This window comes from Chenopodium quinoa, unplaced genomic scaffold (assembly GCF_001683475.1).
Source record: "Chenopodium quinoa cultivar QQ74 unplaced genomic scaffold, ASM168347v1, whole genome shotgun sequence".
NCBI lineage: Eukaryota > Viridiplantae > Streptophyta > Magnoliopsida > Caryophyllales > Amaranthaceae > Chenopodium > Chenopodium quinoa.
The window spans coordinates 5,629,002-5,639,601 of NW_018745684.1; the positions used below are offsets into that span (position 1 = coordinate 5,629,002).

General features: G+C 35.5%; 1 pseudogene; it reads right to left on the bottom strand.

The window, feature by feature from the left end:
• Positions 1-356: 356 nt before the first annotated feature.
• On the bottom strand, positions 357-2,456 carry LOC110717651 (annotated as a pseudogene).
• Positions 2,457-10,600: the final 8,144 nt, after the last annotated feature.

Here is a 10,600-nt window from a genome sequence, read left to right on the forward strand (position 1 = left end):
CCCTGATCGTCTCTTGAGATTTATACGTCAGAAAAAATATAGTCATTTAGGATCTTGTTAGATTTGTATCAAAATATCAACTCTTGATAATTTTTACTAAAATATAAGTACAACTTAGCAAGATATTAAAGTTATAAAATGTGCATTAGCAAACATAAATCCCCAACATTGCGATGAAAGAAGAACGGAGAAAGTATAATACATTAAAGCTTCAGACCATACCAAGAGACAGCAAAAAAAAAAAACACTCAAATTTAAATCTAAATCTAATATGCAATGTCATGCAGAATATTCCCTGTAGAGCTGTAGTACTTAATGAAAGGTAATCATTTAAAGAAGGAAGGTTCTACCTGGACACACCCCTTGGTCAGAACAAGTCCTCCTATATATTCATCTGCAAAATCGACTTCCAGAGACCCTGGAGGATGGTGCTCTATCTTGCCTGTAGGGAAAATCTTTGACAGAAAGGGTAAATGTAGTCATGTATTTCACAGTTTAATGAAAGTCCAGAACTTTAGAGATAGCCATAGGCTCGTAGAAAAATTTAGAAACAAAATCATGCAATTCTATTCCACATAAAAGTTACCTTAAACTCACCAAGGGAGCCACAGAATTCGCCCAAAAATCAGTTGAAGGAAGAGGAACAACAGATGGGTTCTGCTCCGGAGAAAGAACCTTCCTTTGATAGGAAACATAATTCGAAGGTCTTGACGAACATATCCTCTCAAAATAATGTGTGATGCACTTCAATTTGTTCTCTTGCTTTGCATGATAGCTATCATGAAGACTCCTGAGAACACCAAAAGAAAGAACCATCCGAAGTAACTTTCTGAAGAAAGAAAAAAAAAAAAAAAGGTGTAGAAAAGGTGATTAACATACGAAAATATTTAATCCATGTTGATTGCTTTCATACGTTTGGCCTTTCTATTAACAGTCGGAAACAAGCAAAAGAATGAGCATGACAGCAAAGCAGCAATAAGCTCCTACATAAAAACACAAATAGTATTGTTAGGAAATGCATTTCATATATTGTTCCGCCCAAGGTTGATCGAGGAAACTAAAGGAGAAAGTACAAGCAAGGGGCAAGATTGCTTCAAAAGGAGGGAGCAGAACTGCAAAAGCACTAAGACATAATTTCCTACTGAGAAAGTCTTGTCAACATAACATGTAAGAAGTTCCAAATTTTAAGAAATTTCAAACGTTGCGCAAATTACCATTACCCTAATTGGCCTAATGTCTTTTCAAGGAACACACCCTAGAGTAGGGTGAAGTCAGATATGTTCACAAATTTTCCCCTAAAGTTGCAATAGACTGTTTCAGAGTTCCTATAACACAAATAAACTACAAAATGTATCTGTTTAATTGGAATTATACAGGTTCTTCCTTCCACTGAGAGTAAGTATATGGCTAATCTCTCACAACGAAGGATGGAATTCGACCCAAAGACCATTGTATACAATATCAAACACTTAATTGAGATAGAAATTTGCACCAAGAATTCAAAACCAAAATCAGTTAAATCCCAATATTTTAGGTTTATCAGTAAAATCCTACAACCCAAAATTAAAATCACCCATCTAAAAATCCGCCACAATCACCAATTATAGAACATGAAACAACAAAAAATTCCAATCATTTTCCAAAATATAATCATAATTACCCAAATAAAAATCCAAAATCCATACAAAATACAGTGATCAAAACCATAAATCAACAAGAAATGAACAAAATCAAATATACCTGACTCAAAAACACGATTCCAGGTTGCTGGGGTTCCAACAATCGAAGCCCAGTTGAAAACCCAGGAACAAGACTATCACACTCACGATAATGCGCTTCCAAAAGCGCCGGCAATCGTAAAACTAAATCCCCTATTTTCGGCACAACATCTTCGAACCATCTTCGATATTGTTCTTCCGGACCATCTCACGGAAGAATTTGGCAAACCCATCAGCAGTAGATTTGGCCAATCGATCCTTGGAAGAAAGAGGGAGAGAAGCTCTGATCCGAGAAATTGCAGCGAAGAGTCATTCCCCTGAGTTGACCCCGCTCTTAGTCGGACCCTGCGCGAGTTGTTGCAGAGCATCGGTGACTTGGTGGTTCGGCCATGCGAGCGAGCTTGAGCCAGATTGTTGGGGTGTTAATGGCGGGAGAAAAGGAAGGATTGATTTGAAATCTGTGCGTTTTACCACCATGATTGAAATTGATGTTGATGATGATGGAGATTCAAGAATTTGGGGGTTAAAGTTTGGGGATTTATTTATAGGTTTTGGTAAAAAAAAAAAAAAAAAAATTGATTAGAGTTTAGTGTTTAGGGGTTAATAATGATATAATGTCATGTTTTATAAAGCTTGGGGAGTTATTTATAGGTTTTAATACAAAAAAAAAAATCTTTAGGGTTTAATATGATGTAGGAAAAAAATGTTTAGGGTTTAATATTGATATAATGTCATGTTTTTATAAGTGAAGATTGTCATTTTTTAGGTAACTAGCTAAAGTCCATGCAATGCCGCACTGGATTTACTAAATTATATGGCAAAGTACAATATTAATTTAACAATCAATAACAATAACATAATACTAAACAGACACCGGGAATAACACATGTCACTTCCTGGTGTCGTTCTTTTATTTAAGTCAATAAAATTATACTCCATAAATATTTAATTTATATATTATTATAATTGAAATTAAATATTCTTATTACTAGTATTAATATTATTTGCGGTTTTTTTTCCCTAATATATTACAATCACATGGATTTAATTTATAGTATGAAATAAATTAAAAAAAAAAGCGTTATATTGTATCAAATTACTTTAACACATAAATCTATAACTATAACTAGATAATTTTGTGCTTTTTTTTTCTTTTTTTTTTTTTTTGCCAAAGCTTCTTAGAGAATATTTAATACTATACAATAATATTTCCTTACTATTTGGTAATTATATTCCATTTATAAGCATCAAACAAAATATTATTTGTTTATTTAATACTGTGCAATAATATTTTCCTACATATAACTTTGTGACGTAATCCATAATTATTTTATTAGTCGTGCATGTAATACTCCCACTATTTTCCTTAGTATGATATATTTTATTTTTATTTTTGTAATTACGAATTTTTATCTTATTTTGCAATTTGATAATTATTATAAATAAATATAGTGTTAAACTAATACTCCGTAATAAATAGTGAAAATTACCGTGCATGGCACGAGACCAAATCTAGTTATATACTGAAAAAGAATTATAGTATCTTAATATGTTACTTATTTATACTCATTTTTATAACAAAATTACTTAATGTAAAACATATACATATAAAAATATTTTATTCGAGTGTGTATGTAAAAAATATAATTGCCAAAGTGGAAAGCGAATATTATAGCCTTATAGGCTATAAATACTTTTTAGGAAGGATAGACAAAAAATAAAAAAATAATAAAAAAAATAAAAAAATAAAGTGGAGGGAAAATTTTCAGCCCGTGGATGACATGTGTCATCACTGGTTTCGCTTATTAAGTTATTGATTAATATGCTACTTATGCTCATTTTTGTAACAAAATTACTTACTGTAAAACATATACATATAAAAATATTTTATTCGAGTGTGTATGTAAAAAAAAAAATTGCCAAAGTGGAAAGTGAATATTATAGCCTTATAGGCTATAAATACTTTTTAGGAAGGATATACAAAATAAATAAATAAAAATAAAATAAAATGGAGGGAAAATTTTCAGCACCTGGATGACATGTGTCATCACTAGTTTCGCTTTTAGTATTAAGTTATTGATTATTGATTATTATGCAATGTCATTGATAAAAATCTCATTTGATAATAATCACCGATGTTAGGGAATTAGACATAACAATAATTGTGATATCCACAAATCTTAATCCAATTTCCTATTCTTATAATCGCAGCCCCAAAATAAAGATAATCGGATTTCTCCAATCATATATCATAAGCCTAATTTCGATTTAAAACGAAGGAGATATGATCAAAATAATAAGCTCGGCTAGAAACCAATACTCTTTGCACTATTTATGCTATATCTTAAGTTCTAGAAAATATATTGATCTGATTCTAATTAGGTTGGAAAGTAGGCATGCATCTAGAACTTTCCAACAATATATTATTCGTCTTAATCCGAATTCGGAATCAAATGTTATTATAGAAACAAAAACTGGAAAAGAATTGCCTAGAATTTTCGAAACCTTCAGGATGGGATTGTCTCATCTCACCTGGAATTTTGAAAATTTTAGGCGTTTCCTCATAGGATTTTCGAAAATCCTAGATGTTTGGCCTCCACCCTTTTATTTTTTTTAAAAAAAGTGACTTAGTGGTTACTCGACTCTTACTCAAACCCTGCGTGAGTAGTTGCAGATCTTTGACTTGGTGGTATGGCCATGCTAGTTGTAATACCCCGTATTTTTATACGTATTTTTAATTTGAATAAGTATTTCCTAAAATATTTAAATAATTCGAAATGAATTATTTAGGGTTTTCATTAATTTAAAAAGAATGATTTTAATTAAAAGTATATTTTTAATTATTAAATTATCTTGAAAATATTTTATTTCATGATTTGGAAATATTGGGGCACATTAAATTATTTTATAAAAAGATAAATTTTAAAGTCATTGGTATTTATGGAAAGTCAAAATACAAGTTTGATTAGGAAAGGGATCATTAAGGATAGTAAAGAAAATTTAAGTAAGGAGGGATATGAAAGGGGGTATAAATACCCATCATATGCCTAGGGTGGAGTGCACCCAAAGGTAAATTCTCTCTCTCCTCTTATTGTCCTTTCCCCTTTAATTTATTTTATTTTATTTTAATCACCACCCAAACACACACTACACACGTTGGCCGGCCACCACACGCCATCACCGGCCGGCGGCCACCACCACCAGCACTCGCCGGCAGCAGCAGCCACCAGGCGGCGGCGACATCCAGCCTTGGTGGTTGTGCGCCGGTGGTTTTAAAAAAAATATATTATTATTATTATTATTGTTCTTTGATTTTTTTAATTCAATCTAGCTTTAATCTAATTATTGTTTTTGGGTTTTGTGATGATTCTAGGATATTTAATAATAAGTATTTTATATATAAATTTCCAGATTTAGTTTGAATCAAAATGCCCCAAATTGAAAACCCTAGATTTCTAAATAATGAGTATTGATGGAATTGGATTGTGGGTAATTTAAACTATTGAAATTAATGTTCTTAAACATAATTATAGCGATTTTTCATGGTTTAATAAAGCTGGAATTTTTATATAAAGGTTATAATTAGGGTTCTTGAAAGGATTTTTAATTACCCATTAATTGGGAATAAAAGTAAGGGTTTTAAATAAAATTTTAGATTACTTTGGAGGGTTTATGAATGATTTAAAGAGTGTATATATTGCTCGAAATTTGTGTGAAAGAGGTATTAATACTTATATAATATTGGTTTGTAGGAGACTTCCAAGTGAGTGATTTTATTTAGTCGTGGCGATTTTGAGATCATATTCAAGGTACGTTCGCGTACATAGTAATGGTTTAAGTGTATAGAAGCATGCTAGACTTTGCTTAATTAATTCCAAGTAGTATCATGATAGGTGTTGGTTGGAATTTGTTGATTGGATTGATGTTGGTGAATGATTTGTCATGTATGAATTATTTTTGGTAAATTGGATTGGAATTAATTATATTGGCATGTTGGATATGAACCACACTTTTATTATTGGCATGTTAGAGAGCATGTTTAATTAAACTAATTGTTTAATTTGGTTTGGAATATGAAAAGGGAATTTTATTATGGTTCATATAATTTTTATTGATGCTTTAAGCATAAGGAAGGAGCTTTTGTACACAAGGATTAAATTATATTGTGGTGCCTACGTGCACTTAAGGTGTTTCTAACACCGAGGGATAGGACTTGCGGCGCATTATGCGTTTAAGGTGTCTTTGACACCGAGGTAGTTTAAAAAGGGTTCAACATTAAATGTATGTGGTCACTAATTATTCAAGAATTAAATTGGTGTGTTTGATTGTGTGGATGATTTATTATGATTGATTGCATTATGGTTTGAGAGTCATCACCAAGTCTAATAATTTGTAAATAAGGTAAAGTGAAAGAGATTACGCACCAAAACTCTCGGAACGTATATACCTTGAGTATGAACATATGGGGGGAGTTATGAGACTTTATATTTGGCCATAACTTCTACTGGAGTACAGGACGCTGTATTTTCCTTTTTATTATGCGCAGGAATTCCGCCACTTACGAGTGGTTATTTTATACTTTCACGGTTAGCTCCCGTGTTAGTACCCCTTTATTGGGGCAGGTTAAGGGAAAACTCGTTCGATGCCTAATCAAGCTAAATAATTGGACTACTTAATGGTCTAGTTAAGTGTTGAATGTTTGTGCTTGTAAACAGGTGCAACTCGGTAAGTTGTGTGATGATAGGATGAATGCATGTTAGTGTGTTTATTACGCTTATGTACTCAGCATTGCTGATTGTGTGTTTGTATGTTTGTTTGGCCTTGTCTTTACCTTGGCCCTATGACGACCCATTCCTAATGGCGAGTAGTGGGGACAAGTAGAGAGGAGTTGTTCAGGTGATGAAGCATTTGCATGATGGGGATGAGTGAAGAGCGAATTATGCTTAGTTCTTATAGGAATGTGATGTGTTTAATTGCTTTGAATATTATATTTATTGTGTTGATGAGACTAGCGCGAAAATTTTAAATATTGGTTTGGTTTTAAGGGCCTACAAGGGTTCCACGTTGTAGGTTGACTTTGTTTGACTTTACTTTCTTTGTTTTACTTTTTAAAAAGTTGACTTGTTTACATGGGTTTTAAAAGGTAGTCTTCCGCAGTGTGTCTTTGATATTTTCCTTAGCCGTTTTTACGGTGGCGGTAATGTCTTAGATTTTCCTATTTCATATTTTTAAAAGGGCAAAACAGGTATTTTCAAGAAAAGGAATTTGTAGGGTGTTGCACTAGTAAGCCAGACGGTTGGTGCTTTAATGGCGGGAGAAAAGGAAGGATTGATGTGAAATATGAGCGTTTGACCATGATGACGGAGATTGAAGATTTTGGGGTTAAACCGTTTAAGTTTAGAATTTTGGGTTTAAAATATTGGTGTTTTTTACTGGTTTTAAATTAGCCTTTTTGGGGTGTTAGGTTAGGAGTTTTTTTCTTTCTTTTTTTTTAAAAAAAAAAGTAAAATTATTATTTTTGGATGCTTGGTTAGAAGCTATGGAGTAATTCTCTAGGTTTAAAAAACCCTTTCTCAAAAAACTCATATGATGAGCTTTTTAAAAGAGTTTTATTTTGACATATTTTGTCATGTTACATCCCGACTTACCTCTCAACCAAACACACACAGTAACATACTATGTCGTGCTTATTTCATGCTAGATTGAATAAATCCATCATCTCTACACGATCAATTTTCATCTTCTTAAAATAGGATATTGATATATAATTGATTACTTATTGCATGATGCTTATTAGGGGTCACCCCTAACTTCTGCTACGCGCACATGGTGACCCTCTTGAAAATCAATTATACAAAATGAGCTTAATTAAGAATTTTTTTTCCCACTTATAACTTTATTTCATTAAATTGTTATTTAAAATTAACTATGGTTAGATTTATTTTAAGAAAAAAAAAAACATTTTTAAAAAATTAACCACCACCAACCATCTACCCACAACACCGCCTCCAACTCCACCACCACCTTCATCGAAACCCTAACTCTACCACCTCACCTCAGCCGAATCTCTAGCACCACGACGAAGGGCTAGGTCGTCATATGAGAGAGAAAGAGTGAGGTGTTTAGAGTTCGGGTTTGGGTCTGAGCGAAGGAGAGAGAGAGGGAGGGTCGTGGGTTATGGTTGGAGGAGCGGTTGTCGGTTGGGTTTAGATCTGGGCATAGGAGAGGTCAGAGGAGAGAGAAAAGGAGGTTCGTGGGTTGTGGTCGGAGGATGAGCAGTGGGTTTGGTCTGGTGGCGGTGTGGTTCTTGGTCTGGTGGGGAATGTCGGGTTGATGAGGTGAGGAAGAGGGTAGAGGTGGTGGTGGCGGTGAGGAGGAGAGAGAAGGAGGGTCTTTGGCGGGTTGGGGATTCTAGCTGGGCGGTGGTCGAGGTTGAGCAGCGTTGCCGGCGGGGGGAGCTTGGAGCACTGTCGTCGGCGGGGGGAGCTTGGCTAGGCAGGTTGTGCTGGCTACATCTGGTGGGGATGAGGGTGAAGGTGGTGGCTAGATTGGTGTTTTTTTTTTTCCAAAGTTAACCATAGTTAGTTTTTTTTTAAATAAATAACACTCATTGATGTCATATGTGAGATAAAGTTCTTAATTAGGGTCATTTTGTATAATAAAAAAAAAAGGGAGGTCACCATTGGTGCGTAGCAGAAGTTGGGGGTCAGCGTTGAGAATTCCCCTTATTATTATGCATTAAATTACTACAATACTTAATTAACGTACAATACATTTGAACAATCTTCATAATATTATGGGTAGAGTTCAATTTTCACGCTACCAATGCAAACTAATGGACATAGCTAAAATTTTTAAAACTAAGATGCGATCTAATCTCATTATAAGTAAATATACTAGTATATACATATGGAGTATGAGAGGGAGGGATAGCTCAGTTGGTAAGAGTTTTCCTCCCGGTTCCAGGTGATCCTGGGATCGATTCTCATCCCCGCCCTAAGTGGCTCATATGAACCAAAAAAATAAAAATAAAATATACGTATGGAGTATATAAGTGTAGAAAGGAATCTCCAACGAACCAAAGTAATAATAATAAAAGAATTAAGGAATAATTTGAAATCCATTGTATCATCACCGGTCAATGACCACCACCACCACCAGGACTTGGACCAGAAGATAGTCGTTCAAGCCAATAAGACATAGTCGATCTTGCCCTCACATAAATCTGGCTATGATATTCACCGGCGGCACCACTATCCTCGGACAATAGCCTTATAGCATGCGCCGAAGAACCAAGGCTTGAAAACGCTAGCAAGACAACCAATGTGAACAAAACAAACCTGTTGTTACGAATGTTCATCATAAAAGCTCGTTGTGCAATAATAATATCTACGATCTATTATTAGGTAGGGAAACAAACTTGTTGAATGTAAGAGGATGTTTGAATGAGTTTTGGTGAGATATTGATGTTACGTTACCTTGAGAGTATTTATAGTAGTAGTGAGTAGTTGATAATCTTGATATACAACATACAAGTATAACGTTGAATGATACAAAGTATAAAATTGGACTTAAAATTAAAGTCATAAGATGGCGGCTTTTCTTGTTGACCAAGAAAAAGTCAAATATAATATTCTATGCTTTGGACTTTGTTAGGAGGTGAATGATCAAAGCTATGAGGTCAGTTGTTCAAGCAGGGAGGCAGACGGATCGTTCCATGAAATGACGCGGTTGCTGACTTGTTTTGACGAATGGGTAATGGTATCTGTTTCGGGGTTTTCTGATGTCCTGCGGGAGAGTTACAATTCCGAGACTGGAACCGGACGCCTGTACCTGTAAAACAAACGGATGCTCCGGATGGTTGGAGATCCGCCTCCGACGGTCAAGTTAGTACTTGATTAAGGAGTAATTAATGCGGAAATTAAAGTGATTGGGTCTCTCTAGGTGAGAGTGTTTAATGTGTGTAATCTGCTTTTTAGCATGTTCCCCCCCTTAATGAGGATTAAGGGAGGTATTTATAACCTCGGGAAACGTGTTAATCTAGGTTTAGGTTAACCTTGGGCTGATTGGGCTTCCCTCGGAAGTTGGGCCTAGGTGACCGGTTATCCCAGGTGTTATGGGAAGGACACGTGTCGTGTCGTAATTGGTCCATGGTGGACGGATCATTGCTTGACACGTTGTAGGCTCCTATTAGCCCATGTGACGGACACATGGCGGAACCTGATTGGTCCACTTGTCAGATGGTGATTGGTGGGGAAAAATCCCCTAATCATTTGCCCCTCACAGGTGGCACGTGACTGGTCACGTGTTACTTGTGACAGGTATCGCCCTGTAACAAGCGACGGCCTGCTACAGGTGTCACTCGGCGAGAGGCCGAGAGATTCTCCCGCCAAAATTTTGAATTCTGGAAGTGACCCTTCGCCTATAAAAAGGAGTGTTGACTTCGGTCATTTTCACACTTGAAAACTTTGTGAGAGAACATTCGGACCCCTGAACTTGCTCTGACATTTTGGACCGTTTCTGCCTACCGCCTGCTCTGACAAGCCGACTGCAAAGGATTTTCAGAACTTCATCAATCGTCACTCGTTCAGGTAACCGTCGGTTCTCTTACTCTTAATTTTCTCTTTACTTTATTCTTTTTTGAAATGGCACCACGGAAGCACACGACACGACCTAGGTTAGTGATCAGCCGGTCACCGGGGACGGCTGAATCTAGGACTAGGAGTGCCGCCTGCCCTTTTTTGGACCCATCTTTGCCCTTTATACAAAGTCCGACTGTATCTGTGTCTATGCAGAGCATGATGGCCAGAACAAAAAAGACTGCCAGGATCTCAAATTCAGACGGCTCCTCCCACAGGGTGCCGATTAGTGAAACATCTGAC